Raw genomic sequence first — 20,840 nt, forward strand, 5'->3', positions numbered from 1 at the left:
AGCAAATACTTATAAGTAGTGTATAAAAAAATCTTAAAAGTTGAAGAAATTTTGCAATGGTATATTTCTTTTCTAAAATGAAAATAAAATTTAGAGATAAAGACATAAATCCAGAATCAAAAATGTAATAATGCTTTATATTGTTTTTACCTTGGTAGAAATGAGTTTGCCTTTAGCTCAAAATAAAAGAATCTGGATTAGATCTGACATATTTGTTTTAAAAGTATGTGCGTTTAGTATGGTGAAAATATTTTAACTGAATGTTGTCAAAGCAGCAGAATCTCATACTGGCCCATGCCTAACATATAAAATAATGAGCAAGGTGGGACAAGAGAAGGTGAAAAAACATCCCTGCTATTTTCAACACCAGAAGTAATTCAACCTCATATTAGTCATCTGCCTTCTTACAAGCTTTTCAACAATTTTTTTTTTTTTTTTTTTTTTGAAAGCTGAACTCCACTGCTTTTAAGAAAGCATTTCTAAGCTTTACCAGAGCATAATTTATTGTTTTAATCGTACTGCTGGCTGGATTTTTTTTATATTGTTTTATGTACTGTAACTACAATTACATGTAGTTTGTACAACTGTACAAAGAAAATACATACAGTTTGCTATGTTAACAAATTACTACTAAACCACAATGTTGTTGGATTCAAACAGCATATAGGAAAACCAAAACCAGCAAGGTTAAATCTACTGAACGCAACTTCAAATATGTATTATGAACCATTACATTTCATATAATCTGCACACACAAACAGACACACACAAACACATATATATATATATATATATATATATTTATATATACAATAAACATGTATATGTAAATCTTATAATGTTTCAACTAACTTAATAAATCAAACTAATCTCTGTGACAAGACATAAACTCTTTTGTAAAATGGAGCTAAAATGAACAAGAATGGAAGTTTTTTTAACCACTTTTTTTCATGTATAATGTGCACAGATGCAACTGATAACACATGAATGCTAGTCAATTTACAATTGCTTTTGGAGTGCCATGAATGCAACTGTATTACGGAAGCTGCAAAGAACTGCCTGGCAAAACAAAACAAAAAATAAACAATGAAATATTCCCTCGGTTTAGAAATCTGGAATTGCATAAAACCCTTTTGTTCATTCGTGTATTTGATGCAGGGATGGACTAACGATTGTATCATGAAATCTAATTATTACGTATTGTTATAAGCAGGAAAGTTATGAAAAATATTTAAAAAGTCCTTGGTTGTCTGGCAATAGATGTATAGCTGTGACTGGAGTTCACTGTAGCCAAAGCCTGAAGGACACAAAGACGGGTCTTAAAAAAAACCTACCCATAGAGAAATAGGCTACTTCAGACACCAGTAGTCTGGTTTTATTGCTAAATAGCACAAAAATGCATTTAATCACATTTTCAAATACACAGATTTGCATTGATGCTCTCATGGAACTAACATTGGGGAAATATCGTAGCAACCCCAACAATAGTGTCAGTTTTTGAGATTGCAAACATTTTTAATTGCAACTATAAATCACAATTCACTCCCAACCCCTCTAAAAACCACAATAACAATAAACAATGTTCTAATTGTCCAGTTTTCTTTGGAAGGGAAACTACAAAATTTCAACATTTCTTTTTTAACATCAGTGCTATTGCTTCTGCTGCTGTGAGTCTGATGGTTTAACTAGAAATATCTATATTTGTACAACCTAGAAAAATCATGGAAGATTTATCTAACTCGGAGATTTACCTGTTTTATTTAGAATAAGGTGTGAGATACTTTTGGTTACAATGGGTGGACGGTTTGTTTAAAAGTCTTCCTCCTGTTAAACTGATGTTTATCTGCCTTGCATTTTTATAGCGTATGAAGCAACACTAAAAATAAAGTTCAAGTTTAATGTATCTGGTACCATATTTCAAAGTTGACTGCGATAGATTTCTTTGCTATAAAAATACAAGTGCACCGACTTAGAGATGACCTGTATGCTGCACATTTGCCCCAGCGCTACAAAAAATATACAGGTGCCATGCAAATGTTGCAGCAATGACTTGAAAGTAATGTTATATTCTACCCTATGCAGTCACTCTGTCTGCACAAATGAAGAGCAATTCACCTCATGCTTAGCCAGATAGGGGTGTGTGACTTGTTTTGTGAATAATTTGGGCAATGACTATTTTCTTACTCGGGGTATTAATGGACTGTGCATAATTATTCAACTTTCTACCTAATATTTTCAGTCAAACAATAATTTGGAAAAAATAAAAACAGAGTGGCAGCGCCTTTAGTCGTCCAACAAGGAACATGTTCAACTTTCTAATGTAAGTGATTGCAAATATTGATCTATTCCTTCTTATATTGAAAAAGGTTTGCTATACCCTGTCGTACAGTTGTTTCAGTTTTGTTTCAGTAACATAGGAAAACATGATACCATGGGAAAATAATGCTCACAGCAAAGGTCCTAATATAACATTCGTTAATCTCGCACTATGTCATACACATTCTTCTCTGACCCCAGAATGCTGGATTTCTTAAAACTGCAAATAAAACTGACAGTAAAGCCTACCCTTTGATTAATCCTGGTAATGATAATAGTACTTGGGGGCACTCACAGTTGCCAAATGGTCAGTTGATGCTTAAATATGAAAAAGTGAAACATGAATGCAATGTCCCAGTAAAATATAATGTACCATGCCTGACTTTGCAGAACACTGAAGTCCACACCCTTGATCTATACACATGCACTATTCAGAATAGATAATTCAGGAATGGATGTTGAACAAAATATCTTTGTTCAGACCTGTATAACAATAACTAAACTAAGGGAATGAATTGCAAATCTTGGCACATAATTTCTTAAACCGAGGGAACTGGCCGTTTTCTTTTTTGATTTTGTTTGAAGGCCTGATGGGCTCCGTACATTACAGATGCGTGGTGTGTTTGGCATATTATTTGTGATTTTGCTTAAATGTCATTTATTTTGTTCTGTAAAAACAGCCCTCAGCTATACAGGAGAGCTGATGTGAAGGAAGGGATGTTTTAAATCAATATGCTCTCCTATATCTGTTATCTAGAGGAGCTCTGAGTGAACCGTGGCTATTAAGTTGGGCAATTTGTGTTCATCATTCCAAATGGTTAAGAAAGTACATATAGCAAAAGCTACTGCATGCAGATTTCAATCAGGATAACATCTGTTAACCATGAATCGCTATTCAACCCGTCTTTCTCTCTGGGATTAAATGACAGGATTTTAAGGGATTTCAAATAGTCCTCTTTTGACTTTTTGTAAAAATTCTCCTCGCTGCAGTTCCAGTCTTCATCATTAAATTCTGTAAACACTTAAAATAAAACACATAACAGAACAGTTTTGAACAGCCCACATTGATTCATGACCAGTGTAGCCTAAAGACGGGGGCAAAGTCTGTGACTCAGTGTTGTGCTTGACGTCGTGTGAGTTTGTTTGCCAGTGGTGAGGGTGACTTAAACATAACCAGGGAGGGAAGGTTGTACTGTACATTTATGCCATTATCCTTCCAAGTCTTGCATCGCATCAAGAAGCTGTCAATAGTGTTATATTTAAAACACATTTTGTTTCAGCTCAACAGACTCCAGGTTATCCTCCATACGAAGAAGGTATTTCATGGTCTACAGACCCTTTTATTTCCTTGTAGACGTAATTCATTAGCGGATAGCCGCAATTTTCTTGCTTCATTTTTAAGCCTGACTTCTAGTGTCTGTCCTGATGCATCAATCTGGGTTGACTCTTTAGTGCTTTTCTTTTTTTTTTTTTTTAAGTCTGTCTTGACACTTGCTGCTAAGCACTAGGGCTAATTTGGAGTGACATTAAAGGAAGCAGATGGGACTGATTGTACAGCAGTCAGTATGCCAGGGAGGGCAAAGAAGAAAAGACAAGGAGCAATCTCTGCACTCTAGATGCAGATATGTGAAGTTCATTCTCACAGACAAACTGTATAAGATGTTACATTATTGCTTTGCATGTATATACTGTACAAGCCAAGCTCTCTTTACTGTCTGTTTTGGACATTTTTTTTCTCCTTTTTTTCTGACCAACTACATGGATAAAGAAGATGCTTTGTGTTGTAAATAAAAGCAGTGCATAATAAATTTGTCTGGATGTGAGGCTCTCACACAAACAATCAAGTTCAATATTTTTTTTTTAGTTTGGATGCAGAATGAACGACGAGTCGATCCAAACCCACACGGCAATGTGGAAAATGTGTGTGGAATCGCAGAATTAGACATGTACAAATGGAATATGGTAAAACTGGGATCTTTTTAGATTTTGCCCATGAAACACACAAAAACATTAACAGAGGAATTCTTTCTGCAGGTCTTGTGCACACATAAAATATTGGAACAGCAAATAAGACTATGCTATAAAATTAAGAAATGGGGCATTTTAGTACCAGATAGGTCTACACAAAACTAAAGCTGGTTGTAAATGTTTAACAAAGCACTAAAACAGCAATTCTTAGGTTTGAAAAACAAAGTGTATTAAACTTGACAAACCGTGTTTTAAAGACTAGGCGAGGAAAGTCCACGGCTTATCTGACAAGTCCAACAGTAAAAGCTTTTGAAACTGCACCAGTTTTATCGATGTATTGTTTTATAATTTATGGACCATATCGATAATAAGACCCAACTTCTGTTTAGCCAGGTTCCAGGGTTAAATGTTTTACGCAAATGCAAAAATTCAGGAAGAAAATCTAGATATTTGATTCTGTAAAAAAAAAAAAAAAAAAAAAAAAAAAATCCTGTGTTTTAGTATGTAAAGAAAAACAGTTATATTTTTCAAGGCGTGAAAATTATATTAATCCTCAGTAAGGTAAAATGAGAAACCCCTGATATCTTATCTGCAGCAGTTCAGTTTTCATGGAAATTAACATAACTTGCATTATTTTATGTAACATTTTGTGCCCACGTTGTCTTTTAAATTGTGTCATTACTGCGGATGTCATCAAAATATTTAGCTTTTCTATGGTCACAGCCCATGAGCCCAGAGTTTTAGTTTTATAATTAATGCAGTTTCCTCATTAAAATCCACAACTGTTTTTCAACCATTCCTCATCCTCTAAAATTATTTTAATTCATATTTTTTTTCCTTTTTCTCTCAGTTTAGTTATTCCTGCAGTTTTTTTAACCTCTGTCAAGCACTTAGAACTGAAAAGTGCTCTACCAAAAATGTTTCATTGGTTGATACTGCAGGCCAGAGATTGACTTCTAATAACATTTCAACAGAACTCCACTTCGAAAATCTTAAGCCACCCTTTTAATGTGTAGTTTATTGAGAAATAATGTCTGGATATATATGAAAAATTAAATGAAGAAAAAAAAAAGAAACAACAGTAAACGCCATAGAGTTAAATATCTTTTTATTTCAACAAGAAAATGGAGAGACTGTGCAGAAAGTTTAATTTTCTACTGATTGTGAGCCTTGATGCAATCGAGGCACGAAAAACTTAGAATTATCTAAAAAGGAGAGACTTTAGGGCAAACATTTCACACATAAATGTCTCTGTCTTTGTCGCAGTTTGCTGAAGACATTGAGGGACACTTCTCCTTATTGCAGATCTCTTTGTAGCCTTCTGCTTGGGTCAGACCACTTGCTGGTTTTTGGGTAAAAAGTAAAAACATAAGAACAAAATCATGATTTTTTTTTTAAATTATTATTTCAAAAAACAACAGTAAATATTTTACCATCAATTAGGTTGTAGAGGAGGCAGTAGTCATTGGGAAGGGTTCCATTCTTAGATTTTGTGGTAGAGATAGCCTTTGAAAACACACAGTGTTGCACATTTAAATGAAAACAAAAAAAACATGCTGTATAACTATTCATTTTTCAATGTAGAAAAGCAAACTAACTTTAATTTTGCAAAAGGACTTTGCAGCTGTCGGGCCAAAGAAAAATTTGATTTCTGTAACTTTGCCTGACTGAGGGGAGGTGTGCTTCACTTCAAGCTCTTCTGGAGACTCCTTCATTATCTAAGGAACCAAACAAGGAACCCCACAGGAAGAAACACACAAACCACTTATTTTCCATAAACTATCCATTACAAAGATTATATTGCTAGGTTTTTGCTCAGTGTTTCATCACCTTATACATGCACCTCTCTGGACCATCTTTACACTTCTTAGTGCTCCAAGCCTTCAGCTGGTTCACCAGATCCGTCACGGGGTCAGAGCAGGGCAACCTAAAAGTCCTGCAAGAAGGATTCTTCTCATTCTTCAAAACAAACATAAATGACGATAGGAAGGGTCTTCAACTCCAGTTCTTGAGGCGCGGTGTGCTGGAACCTTTAGATGTGTCACTGGTCCAACACGCATGAATCAAATGGCTGAATTACCTCCTCAGTCTGCAGTCAAGCTTTCCAGAGTCCTGCTAATGACCCAGTTGTTTGACTCAGGTGTGTTGAGGCAAAGGCGCATATAAAAACTGCTGGACGACAGACCTCGAGGACTGGAGTTGAAGATCCCAGGAATATAGCAAACAGAACAAAAAAACAAACAAACAGCAGTGCAACATTTGTCAGTATTTTTGTTTCCTACCATATTGCTATGCATTTTGATGGATCTACAGCGGACGAGGCAGGTGAAACAAACTGCAGGAGCAGAATAGAGGCGAGCAGAGATGTGAGAGCCATGGTGGCTGTCGATGTCTGGTCAACAGAAACTGACCGCGTGAGAAGTCACTTTATATCTTCTCAGATGACCTAACCTGACCCTGATCAGTGCGACATGAGTGAGGCTTCCACGAGGCAGAACTAACCAAACTATAACGCAAACGTCCTTGTGAAGGGGTGGTGACTTTTTGGTGACTTTTTTTTTTTTTTCATCTCTGAAAAAAAGGAATTCTTTACATGACGTCTCAAGTGACTAACTTTTCTTTTTAAAAAACTTTCCTTTTCAATGATCGTGAAGGAGCTCACATGTTGATTTCATAACTATGACAGAAATTGAGGTGATCTGTGAAATTGTTTAAATTTTGGTTGCCATTTAAATTTCTGTCAGATCTGTTAATAATAAATACATTAGAAAAAAAAAATCTTACTTTAAAACAGGGGTTTCCAAAGTGGGGTCGGGTCCCCGAGGGGGGTCGTGAGGTGATCCAAAGGATGACCTAAATTTTAAAATTTACAATGTCAGAGATATAGGGGAGACCAGGGCTAGTTGTCACACTTTTTACACTCGTACATAAATATTGGAATCAAAACACCATATATAAAAAAAAACATATGTACCAGATAAAAGACCAAAGTCTCAGGTATATTTTTTGTATTCGGGTATATTTCATATCTTATTCCTGTGCAGAGTTATAAGCGGTCTAATGGAGATTGTCACCATGTGACAAGTTGCCCCTCCAAGGGGTAAGTTGTCACATTATATGGGGTAAGATGTCACACGGGGTTTTGCAACCAATAAAATGAGGGCAAAATTTATTTTGTTGTTATTTTTTAATGTTAAGTGAATAAATGACAATAACTCACTTTTACTACTTATGAAATAATATGCAGCATGCATTACGAAACTGACACTTAAACTTTGAATGCAAACAAAAGAACAAAAGAAAATCTCCCGAGTCAGACTCCTCATCTGAGTTGCAGTTTTGGCATAGTTTATGTAAATTGAATTGCCAGAAGCACATGCATCATATGAAATAACATGAAATAAAATGAAATATTATGGAACATTGATTGATAGCTGTCTGACCCTGAATTTCCTCTGGTGTAAATCAAGTATTCCACTTTTTGGTTGCACCCTCTGATGGAGAAGATAATTGCAATGTGACAACTTACCCGTGTGACAACTAGCCCCGGTCTCCCCTACCTGTTTTAATTTCTGCAAATCTATGTAGAAAATTTATTCTTCTGTGGCCAGTATTTATTTTCTTTAATCTACAATGGCCATAATACATTTATTTGTTTAAATTAAAAGAATAAAGTAAGTGTACAAGAACAAAGGACATTAATAAAGTTGTAATATTACGAGAACAAAGCGCTATTATTTCAAAGTCCTGGTATAGATAATATGTTGCTGCTGATTTGCTAAAAATATTTGTTACATCATTATTGGTGAAACCGACACCAAAGTATAACTTCACAAGATGCTCAACATTACTTATTTTAACGTAGGGGGAAGACTACACCTTTTTTTGTAAGAGGTCTTGTAAAAGTACTACTTTATAATTGAAATTTTTTGTCTTTATTCTCATCATTTCCAACTAGAAGACCAAAAGGGGGGGTCACATGTCCCTGGCGTTGTTATTTTTTGAATCGCAGGCTGATAAGTTTGCTTTAGAAAATGAATATACACATATAATAACAATGTAATAAATAAAACATATACTTGTTTTACACTCCAAGCTTAAACATTGACAGTATCCTTGTCTACGTAGAGGTTTTTCAGAAAAAACATAACAAGCATCCGTCTGACTGAGGAAAAACACAATCGCCGTAATAATCTAAAAATAAAATAAAATAAAACAAGCACTTTTTCTATATCCCAGAAATAAATGTGGCTGTTAGTTTCAAATTATCTTACAACTGCACTGAAGGGTGGGTAAATATTTTCTTCCCAGTTTTAAATAGATCAAAACAATATCTTGCATTTAATGTATAAAACAACATAATATTTAAGAATAAAATGATAACTAATAACATATTTAGTGCTGTAAATTGTACTTACAGTTTAGACCAAATATATGCGTCTCCGTGTAAAAACACCACTTTTCTTCTTCTGGCTCTCTGACGTTGGACGAAACTTTTCCTGTTTTAGTTCAGTTGGGATAACCAAGATTATTTCTATTTCCTAAATACCAAAGCAATCTTTTAAAGAGGTTTTAGTACTTTAATGGACATACCTTACCTAAATGGCTTTCCTTTACGCCTTTGACCACATCGATCAGTTAAAGCATCTTAACTAGCCTTGAAAGATGAAAAACAGGCTGTCTGGGTCATGCTCACCATCATCCAAATTGCATTTCCACAGCTCTGCGTGACAATCCAAGCCCCCTTCAGGTGCTGCCTTTCTGCGCAGCGCTCCATATAAACCCCAAAGAAGGAAACAATGACTCAGTCCTCCCTTTGGAAGCCGAGGAAAGCACCTCATCATGGCTGCGAGGACTGTTTTGGTGGCGTGTCTTCTCCTTTTAGGAGCGTGCATCATCGTCGCAAGTGGAAGACCAGCTCCATCTTCAAACGCCTTCTGCAAGATTGTCTGGTGAGATGCCGTTTCGTCTGTTTTTCTGTTGTCTAACAAAGTGTTGTACATGGAGACAATCGTCTGCCTGTGGAACTGATGCAGGTTATTTGGAGTTCCATGTGATCAAGCCAACATGGCCATTGTGACGAGCATCAAAGACAACAAGAAGGCGTACAAGGTGAAAAGAAATCTTTTCTGTGCAGCAAAACCTACATCACTGCTTGGCCATTTGTATAGATATTGATACGTTGTGTTTTTTTTTTTTTTTTTCTTCTGTCTGCTAACCCAGCTTGGCCCGGTAACACCAGACCAAATTCTGGCCAATCACACCTCTAAAGACGGAGAAGTTGCAAACCTTAACTTCACAATGGACTCCACCACCATGAGTATGGGCTGCCATGTACAAGTGAGACATCTTGATTATTTTTTTTTTTCATGTCAGAGCAAGTGCAAAAAAAGAAATAAGTAAATACTTACACAAATGGTTCTTCTGTTCTTTTGTGGCATCATTGTTCAGGGCTCCTCAGTGTCGCCATTTTGGTTCAGCCCATTTGATAACGGAACAAACTACTGCAACCTCTACGCCGTTATAAAAGGTCTGTTTGTGCACGTGGATAGTTAATAACCTAGTTAATAACCTGCATGACAAGTTTCAAGTCAAAGCATCATTCCAGTCCTGAGATGTTTCAGCATTTGATTGCTCATTATTTTGACTTGTTTCTTTTTCTTTTATTTGCTCAGGAAGTGGACTGGGCAATATCCCCGGCTTCGTTGAGTTCACCAACGAGTGGCTCTGTCTTGGTTTTGGTGTTTCTCTCTGCAAATGAGAGTAAAATCAGAAATGCGTGTGCATAATTGTGTCCTATTAAACAGAGGAGCAAGAAGAAGAAAATATGTTTCTGCTTTAGCACAACGCTTTATTTTTGCCGGAGGGGTGACTTGTCCTCAGCTGGTTCGGAGACATGACTAAACGCATGCCACAGCACATTGGTTGGTGCAACAATGAAAACTGCTGTCAAAAGTGCGTAAACCCAACTCTGTCCTCTGTGATCTGATGTTAGTGATTGAAAAGTGTGAATAAATATTTGCCTCATGAAAATACTGTTGTCTTTGACTGAAAATAACTATAATACTGCTTTTTTTCTCCAAAGCATGAGAACAAATTGTTCCTCTTTAGTCATGCTCAAAAGAAGATTGTTGTGCTCTCGAACAATTATGCATGTGCATTTCATATTATTTTCCGTTACTAAAGACAACTGCTGCATTTGCCGCACCTTCAGGCTGCTGATTATCCTTCAGCGTGGAGGATAATTGCGTGTTAATTACCATATGTGGTACAATAGCTTAGACTGTATAAATATATTTCAGGGGTTTGGAATCAAAGTCAACAAATGAATTGTTCAAAAGAATTGAGGGAAATGATTCTAAGCTTGGGAACAAGCTCCTTCATGTTGGGAAAACCCCAGCAGAAATATGGTTTTAGCATAACATTTTGTGGATTCATACGCTTCTATATTTGTTTAGTGAGTTTGATAGATAATTTTAATGTCCTTTTGCATGTTGTTCTTCTCAGTTTGAAACAACAAAACACTGAAAACTTGACCACAATAGACATATTTTCATTTGTCTGTTTTTCGTCATTTAAAATGTGGATTTAAGCACTAAAATCTGATGTTTTGGTTGACTTTTGGTTGTTTGATGATTCAATACATAACTATCTTGTCTATGTTAATAACTTGAACAAACAAACCAATAAAAACGACAAGGACCGTATTAGGTTACTATACTATAACAGACTGAGGTAAAAACAAATAATATCTAAAGAGTATTTAATTTATTTAATGCAGTTTTTAAGATGTGATGATAGACATAAAATCTCAGCACTGGTAAAAGCTCAGTTCAATTCTTTTGATACCAACATGATTTCAACACCTTTGACACAACTGGGAAAGGCAAACAAGGGCAAGTGCTTGACTAAGAAAAACAATGTTTGCAAAAATGTAAAAGAAAAAAAAACAGGAAATAATCTCAAAAAGGTTGATGTCTTTAGATTACACATTGAAACTGTAAAACAAACAACATTGATTATGTTACATAGCGTCATCATGTTTCGTGTTTAAAACAGGCAAAGAGAAAATAACAAGGAATTTAAAAATTAATCAATGAAGAGAAATGAAAATAATAAAACTAGTGGCATTAAAAGAGTTCAAATGTTTGAACAATGAAACTGTAAAAACTTGCCGCTGAAGTCCAGAGGTTTTGGTCTGTTTGCAGTAAAGAACCAGCCTGTCTGGTCCAGTTCCCAGTGTCACTTAATTGGTCCCAGCTGCATCTCCACCATCCCATGGTACACCGAGGGAAAGAAGTCTACCAGCAACGTTTCCCAACTCTTGTCGGGTTGCATCAGAAGGACTTCACACTGATGAATCCTTGGATCTTTCCAAGTATGTGGGGCTGATGAGGATAACAACAGGGATGAATACGAGCGCCTTTGTCACCCTTCCCTGTTGGAAATGATGTCCATTTCCTTCTTCAACATTCAGTGATCACAAAAAAAGTTTTTCTACCAAACCCATCGTGCCATTGATCCATCAGCAGTCAGTTTTCTCCTGTTTGGCTGCGGTCAGCTCGGCAGGTCTTCTTTGCTGCATTGAGATAAATACAGGGTTAAAGCACCATACAAGCAGGGGTGTCCAAACTGTTTGACACGTGGACCAAAACTGTCAAGTCAGTTTTCAACTGCTCGACAAAATATGATCATTTTAATGAAACACATTAGTCAGGTTTTCTATAGGAAGGGGATGTCTACATAACTGTAGATCCAAAGTTTAAAATGGGGTTTGCTCATTTGCTTTACTTAAAGATGATCACCAAGTTTGCAATTTCTTTTGGGCTTGGTTGAAAAAAAATTTAACTGTTTTTGGTCTAGCGACATAATAACAGGATTTAGGTCTGTATTTCTTTGAAAACACTTGCTGTATTTAATTAATTTAGATAACTAAATTCAAAACAGATTTGTATGCACAAAAGTCTAAGTTGAAGCCCTCGCAGAGATGTGGTCCTTATTACTACGAAATTGAAGAGAATGAAAAAGGGGTGGTTATTAAAGGTGCATAGCCACGTTTTTTGACCTTTTTTATTTAAACATCCGTAGCTCACTCTGGTAGCATACAAAGTTTTTATAAAAGATTATCACATCCTGCTTGCATATTAGTGGTAATTTTGGTGTTTTATGCTTTGCTTTTACTGAATTGGTTAGCAAATGAAGCCGTTCGTGTTTATTTATAATAACAATGGATGGACATACTGTGCATGCGCAGCAGGGGATAAAACAAGGAAACGGCTAACGGCTATTAGTAATAGTAATATCATCTTTATTGTCATTGAAACAAAATTTGTTTTCTGCTTTTAACCCATCACCCTTGGGGAGCAGTGGGCTGCCATGTGTGGCACCCGGGGAGCAATCTGGGGTTAAGGGTCTTGCTCAGGGACCCAGAGTGCGGGACCGGTGATCGAACCGGGTACCTGCAACCTTCTCTGACTGCAAGCATGCTGCTCTAACCACTCGGCCATGACCCCCTCCCCAAAATGTGGGGGCCCCCAGCAGGTTTCGAACCTCCAACCTTTTGAGCGGCAGCCCAACACCTAACCCACTGAACCAAAGACTAGTGCCATTATTAGCATCTCCCACCGAAACAATGAAGAAAGGTCCAAGAAGTTGCGGTGAAAAAAATACAAAAAAATATATACGATTCAAGAGGGAAAAGAGTAAAAGACTCAAATGTCGCTTGGAATACAGTATGAACGTTTGTGTTCTAAACCTGCTGATTCCTCAGATGTGACCGCAGAGTTGATTGAATTGAGTAAACGTTCTGATGTGAGACTCTTAAAGTTGCTCTTAGATCGCTGGTCTTCGATCACGCAGAGCTGCCGCTTTACTGCTTGGCATTGCAGAGGGTCGGACATTATTTACAATTGATTTATTAATTAAGCATACCGGCATTATGATAGTTCTGCAATACTGCTGGATGGTGCCACGTCTGTTTATATCTGCTCATCATGCCTGTTGAGGGCTTATATTTAGCCTCAAAAAGGACCATCAAAACATTATCAGGATAGATGTTTTGTGAATATAACTTTATTTTATCATGTTCATACGTGGCCATATAACGTGGCCTTTAAAAGAAGTATAGCTATAAAAGATTAATACCTTATGTTTTACCTATCATTTTCAATTGTAAGATCTTAACCTGTCTGTAATAATTTGGCCCTAATTAAAAATAAAAAAGTCTTCAGCTGCATCAGCCATTTGTGCAGGTGGACCAAGTCTTTCTTGAGATGAGATGAGATGCACTTAGAACATGCCTGAGCTAAAGCATGCAAATGATGATACACAAACTCAGTTTAAAACAGTAAATGTTTTCTGTACAGATCCAAACACTTACTAAAATGTCTCTCGCTGAACTGCCCCTTAAACTAACGCAGCAGTCTGCAAAATCCATGATTCAAATTTATAATTAAATAACATCCATAATTCAAAAGGACATTTATACAGCTTTCCTCCTAAACTAAATGACACTTAATTAAAAAGAACATAAAGTTGTAAAAAAAAAAAAAACACTTGATATATAAAGATAGAAAAAGAAATATAAAAATGTCAGATCAAGAGTTATATTTCTCATATGTTTATGTTTTAAATCAAATAAAAATATGATTTATATAATGAGAAAAATGACCACCAATTCTTAAACTTTTTGAAGTTGTAGGTAGGTTATAGAAGGGGTTTCATATTAATGGACAACAGGCTAATTCTTTATGCCTTTATTAAACCAGATTTAGGCTACAAAAGGATTTCCCAAACTTTGAACATCTCATGGAGCGCTGTTCATTCCATAATCTGGAAATGGAAAGAGTACGGCACAGCTGTAAATCTACCATAACAAGGCTGTCCACCTAAACCTACAGGCCAAACAGGGAGAACACTGATATGAGATGCAGTCAAGAGGCCCATTGTGACTATTGTCCCTACTGTCCGTTGGAAATCTACAGATGACGGAGATGTACATATTTGCCTGAGATCTTTCTGTAGGAAATCTGCATGTTCCCCCCGTGCATAGGCGGGTTCTCTCCAGGGACTCTGCCTTCCCCACACAGTCAGAAATCAGGTCTGTTAGCCGGTTTCTCTAAATTGCCCTTAGGTATGAGTTTGTGTGTGAACGACTGATTATCCTCTGAGTCTCTGTCAGAGGTAGGTAGAGATACCAGACATTTTCACTCAAGTAAAAGAAGCATAATATCAAAATAATGTTGCTCAAGTAAAAATACAATTCATTTTGCAGTAACACTTCTCCAAGAATGAATAAAAAACAGTTAATTATGTAAATTTAACTGAGTAAACATAACCTCGTTACTACCCAATCTGGCCTCTGTTTTGCCCTGTGACTGCTAGAGACAGGAACCCCAACTCTGTATAATTAATTTGGTATAAATAATGGGTGAAATATTATTTAAGGCAAACAGCACAAATCTAATGTCCTCTTTCATTAATGAAAGTATTTTGTGTTGAAATTAATAATATTGTAAGTAGAATGGTAGATCTTGTGAAGAATAAAAGAGAGCGACATGACATGCGGGGAGCAGAAATACATTTCAGCTTTAATGTTTTTCGAAGTATACATGCAAAAGTAAATTCCACCATATAGAAGAAAGATGATTCTTATCTATTATGGCAAAAAAATACAAATCAAATAATTTCATCACGTGACTGATCACCTAAAGACATTTTTAAGCTATGCATTTGGCCATTCCGTATCCCAGGCAGGCCCATTCGTTTGTCATCTCCATGAAGCCCGGAGCGGAGGTGAGTCTACTGGCTGAAAGTAGAAAATTGAAGAACAAAAAGTAGTTCAGTCATAATAAAGTCGTATTTTAAAGTAATAATATCCCGTTTGAAAAGGTACTTCCAGTTTGTCTGCTCACCCGACAGCAGCTTGTACAGGTTGCAGTAATTGAGGCCATTGTCGAGAAGACTGGAGAATCCCAGAGAGATGGACTGCGCCTGTAGGGTGGATTAGGTGGTCCATTAAAATATCGGTGATAACCAACCGTTCAAGAGTTTCTCTGCATGCTTGATTTAAGATGTACATATCGTTAGCATTCAGTTTTCTTCTTTTAGATTAGAAAAGAAAAAAAAACCTGAAAAGTAATGTACGATTAAAAACCTTTCGGACGTCAAAATGCAAAACGACTTCAAAAGTTTAAAAAGCAGATACACACGGAGACGCGGCAGCCTGCAGTCAGGACGGTGGGACTGAAGGAGAAGGTGATGTTCTGAGCGCCGATGCCATCGGGGGACGTGTGGTTTGCTTTGATTTTCAGAGGCGTCGCCACGGCGAGCTGCAAAACAGTCGGTCGCAGAACGTTACACCACATGCATTCGTTCGCTTGAGGACGAGGAGCTCGTGCTCTGTTACCGTGTACTCAGGGCTGAAGGCTTGGATTTGCTGGGTGATTTTGGTGCTGATTTCTGCACAGGGTGTTGCAAAGAGCCTAGAAAAGGAAGTTGTTCTTCTTTAGCACATATATTGACATCAAAAATAATTCAGATTCAGTAAAACAAAAATGTGGGGGTGGCGTCGGGGGAATATACTCACCACAAAGCTCTGCAGAAAGCATGGTATGGAACGGGAAAGGGGAAAGGAGCTGGGGGAGGAACGGCGACCAAACAGCCGAACAGTCCTAGAATGAGAGCGGAGGCCAGCAGCACGGTCTTCATGGTTTCTTTCTTCTGGAGTGGGACACTATACGTTCGCCCTGCTTCCTCACTCAATAAATCATGGATGAGTGAGACGACCGCGAGCCAATTTATACATCAGGCTTGTCATGAGGTGCAGCGATGGAGCCTGAAATTGATTTGTGTGACTGAAGTCTTGTGGTTATTGTCTGACCTAAGGGGCTCGGTTCTGTCGACTGCCTTCAGTCTAACAACAAAGTCGAATTTGATGAAATAGCACGATGTTAAAGATAATTTCAGCTTGCCATAAAATGTTTTATTGAGCTGGAGAGGATTAGGTGGATTGGAATAATTCAGGTGTAGCGCAAATGAGATTCAAGGGGACATTTTAATTTGGCCAGAACAACCTTTTGTCACAATCCTTTGTTTTTATGCCCTTAAAGTGTTGCTTAAAGTATCTTGTCTGGAAAGTCTTGTACATTTCTTCGAAATATTGAAACACTTGCAAGTTTTAGATCTACTACATTTTGATATCAAACAAGAATAAATTGAGTAAATATAAAGTGTTTTTAAATTATGGTTCCATTCATTAAGAGCCACAGATATTTTTGAGTTAGACATTGGTGAGGAAGGCTAATAATGTGTGCGTTTTTCAACTGTTTTGGATACAGAGATAAGCCGTGCAACTAATTGTGAGGTGAAGGTTTGCAGCTGATCTTATCACATTACAGCAGAAGCTGTATTCTGTTGCAGAACAACACAAGGTAGCACATAATTATAAATTGGAAGGAAAGGATGCATGGTTTCTCCACGTTTTTTTTTTTTTTAGCCACGAGGCAGTGCTTTACAGCAGCAAGTCTTTTAGCTTTTCAAATCTATGGGCTGACTACATGAAATGGGCTGAAAGACCCCAGAAAGCAGCCCACCATACAACATCATGTCTGTCTGGAAAAGGGCAAAGACTTAGAGGAAAATCTTCACTAGACTAACACTAGGCTCTCTAGGCTCATGCCGACAAAGTGGTGGTAGTGGGTTGCTCTGGGGAAACGTTATGCAATTAGAAGTTTGGTGATTTTACCATAAATTCTGTTCTGTTGTAGAAAATCTTTTAGAGAAAACATCCAGCCAGTGTTTAGGTTCTGCAGCAGGACGGTTATCCAGCGAGTCCGTCTCTTAATAGCGCCAAATAAAGTTTTGGAGCGACCCAGTCAACACCAGAACATCTACTAGTGCATTCACTGATTAAAGAAAAGATCCAAGTTTTAGTTCCAACCAGCTGATCACTAATCATGGTTGGTCAACACCAACTCATTCTTCAGTGAATCTTAGCCTATCTTATCTTGATATTTATTATACTTTTTTTAAAATACATTTTTCTTTTAGCTCAGTTATTAAATAAGACTTGTCATGACATTACAGTAAAACATTTCATTGCTGCATCATTCAAATTCTTTTATGACCCATACAAGTTCTGGTTTTGAACGTTTCTGAGAGAGAGAGAGAGAGAGAGAGAGAGAGAGAGAGAGAGAGAGAGAGAGAGAGAGAGAGAGAGAGAGAGAGAGATTCTCATCAATTACATAAATATATACAGTCAGTTTGTGTGTCATTCAAACTCATGCTGACTTCAAAAGAAAACCTCATCAAGCAAAATGCACAAAGTGTGACAGCTGCTGTTTGTTCAATGCCTCCTCTTTCCCATTGTCTCAGTTTCTGGACTTTCACAAGGATCACCAGCATCAATGTCATCTGCTTGATGTAATCTGACTTTATCCGACTGTCCGCTGAATATTCTGTTTATATAAAGCCATCTTGTGATGTGCCCAGTGTGGGGAGGAGCCTAAAAACCTGAGCAAGGCATTTCTTCTGGGTTTTAGCCCCTCAGAAGAAGGCTGATCGCTCCACGAAACTCCATTAAGGAACACAACAACAATGGGCTTTAGAACATTGCTTGCAGCATTTTCTTTGGTTCTGCTGCTTCATATTCTGCTCTCTTCAGCTGTAGATCCACCAGCATGCAAAGCAATGTGGTAAGTGTTATGAATATGGCATTTTCTGCTAAATATCTGCAGCTTTTCTGCGAAGGTCAATTCTATTTCCCTCTTACAAAGGACTTTCAATGCGCCCTGCACCAAACCTGAAAGTGCCATGGTGGAACAGGTGAAGGCTTTAAGCACTTACACGTGTTTTGACAGCGAAGAGCAGTGTGCGTACGAGGTAATTATGGCGTCCCAAGAATAGATTTAGAATATTATGGATTCGTAACAAAATGTGTTTGTTTCTCATGTTAGCTGCTTAACTGTATATTTTTTTGCTTTCAGATTATAAAGGAGATGCCTTCTTGCCTAGAAATCAAGCATACATACCTGAACAGCCAGAAAATATCAACTCTAAATTTCACATTCAAGCCGCCTGCATCTCCTTCCTTCTGCTCAATGATGGTAGGTATCCACTTTTTTATATATAAAAAAACAGTGTATTATGTCTTGATTGCGCAATCAAATCATGCACCTTGCCATTTTAGTGTGCATAAATTTGCCTGTAATAAAGCTACCTATTAACTCTGCAAAGGGCCTCGCCACCACTTTGTCTCCTGCAGAGACAAATCCTTACTGCCTCCTCCACAATCTTGTTAATGGTATGCAAATGATATCAAAATTTTATTTAGACGAAAACAGTGTTTAACAGTCTGCGTGCGTCTCTGATTTCGTACTTTATCTCTGCACTTTGCACACAACAGGAAGCGGTCTGAGCCAGGTCCCAGGCTACAGGGAGATCTGCAACAAAGGCTTGTGCCCTTCAGTGGAATTAGCGACATGCAACAAGGGATTATAAATTCTCATATGTTCCTCATTTCCTTGTTTCTGTTGTTCCTTTTGATCAGACGTGATATCGAGATGTCGTCCAAACATGGAGCTTCATTAAGCAGTTTCCTTTGCTTACTGATATCAAATGAGTCCATCTGAATGCAGAAACCGATGCTTTGGATTCATCTATGTTAATACCACCAGACATGAAACACTGATTCATTTTCTTCTGTGAAATAAAGGCTGTTTATCTTATTTCTTTATATGGTTCTTCTTCTTTTTTTTTTGGAAGGACTTGTGATATTTTGGTTACAATAAAGCACGAAATAATAATAAAAACTCTTAAGCGACAATACACTTTCTGGTCAGCTGGTAATCAGTTTGAATAAAAAGGCCTCAGTCAGAACCTTTTGCATGTGCATTTTATCTTTCCTTTGTCTTAAACTATTTTATCAGGCTGATGAATCTAAGGTTATACACCGACTTGCATAATTATTCATCTTGAACTGTACCAATTGTGCATTAATTAATTATATTAGGATTTTATGTTGTAAATCAACACTGATTGTCGCATGGATCTATAGATTTGTGTTTACTCCCTGTGAGTCAATATTTTGTGTAAACCTAATTTCGCACCCATTATTTAGAGGTATTTCTCCACCAGCTTTGCTCATACTGAGACAGAGATCTATGCCTATTCTTGTTTGAAAAATAGCTCGTGCTCAGTCAGACTGGATATGCACCTAGTGACTAATATCCTGCAACCTTTGGACGTGTCCCAAGCCCAGCGCTCATGAATCAAATAACTTAATGACCTCCTCGTGCACTCCACTTCTACAGAGTCCTGCAAGTGACTTCATTTTGTGATCCAGATGTGTTGACTGGAGTTACTAAACCATCCCATTGTACTTTTTAAGCTTTATATTTAGGGTTGATATCCTGCTGGAAGACAAATCTTTAGGAACCGTCCTCAAGTTTTTTGGAGCCTCTACAGAATTATCTTCTATCCGTCCTCCCATTAACCCGGACCAACATCCTTTGCATGCATGAAGAAAGGCACGATGCTCCCACCACTATTTCTCACTGTGGGGATTTCAGGTCCAGATTGATGTGCAGGGTTAATTGTTTACAACATATTGCATTTAAAACCAAATCTTGAATTTTAATCTCTGATTGCCAGAGCACCTTCTTCCTTATGTTTGCTTTGTTTCCAACATGTTATATCCTTCTATTTTTTTGGATGATTGGTAGACCAGTGTTCTGGGAAGCCTCTAAAGCTTGGTATATTGTTTTATGATCTAAACCCCGCTTTAAAAGTCTCCACAACGTCATCCCGGACCTTTCTGGTGTGTTGATTGCTCTTCACGATGCCGCTTGTTCTCCAAAGTTCTCTAACAAACCTCTGAGCCGTTCACAGCCGCAATCCTACTGATATTTAATTAGACGCTTAGTGGACTCCATTTATTAAGTACTTTTAAAGTAAACTGGTTGCACTGAGGTCTGCACAATAAAGCAGTTGATAGCGCATTTGCCTCGCAGCAAGATGGCCCTGGGTTCAAATCCCAGCCTTTATCCAGCACAAGTGCACGCCGCACGTTCTAGATTTCCGCAGCCATGTATGATTTTTCCTTTCCCTTCACAAGGATGCACCACTTCGTGTTGGTCTACCGCAAAAAGGAATTCCCAGTAAAGTTAATTGCACTTGTGCTTGTAATGGTACAAATAGAGGTTGCATTATTGTGTCAAGAACAATGACACACATCATTCCTATTTATAACAAAACGTCACACTGAGGAACCTTCGACTGGTAATAAGGTCACTTGTTTCGTACAGTTTTCCACTACAGCATGACTAAGGTATTCAGCCTTGCCAACTCTAAGGGGAGCATCTTTTGGAAACTAGGACACTCCCTGGAAAGGACCCTGAAAAAGCCGGCACCCCTGGGCCTTGGCCTGAACAGCGCCGTATGAAAGTATAACACTTTGTCAGTGTGAAGTACGGTTCAGACTTCGACCTTTGGTGTAGTGACCCAAGTGAGAACGCATTTGCCTTGACTTGATCCATGTGAACCCTAATATTGAAATT

This window comes from Fundulus heteroclitus, chromosome 6 (assembly GCF_011125445.2).
Source record: "Fundulus heteroclitus isolate FHET01 chromosome 6, MU-UCD_Fhet_4.1, whole genome shotgun sequence".
Classification (NCBI taxonomy): domain Eukaryota; kingdom Metazoa; phylum Chordata; class Actinopteri; order Cyprinodontiformes; family Fundulidae; genus Fundulus; species Fundulus heteroclitus.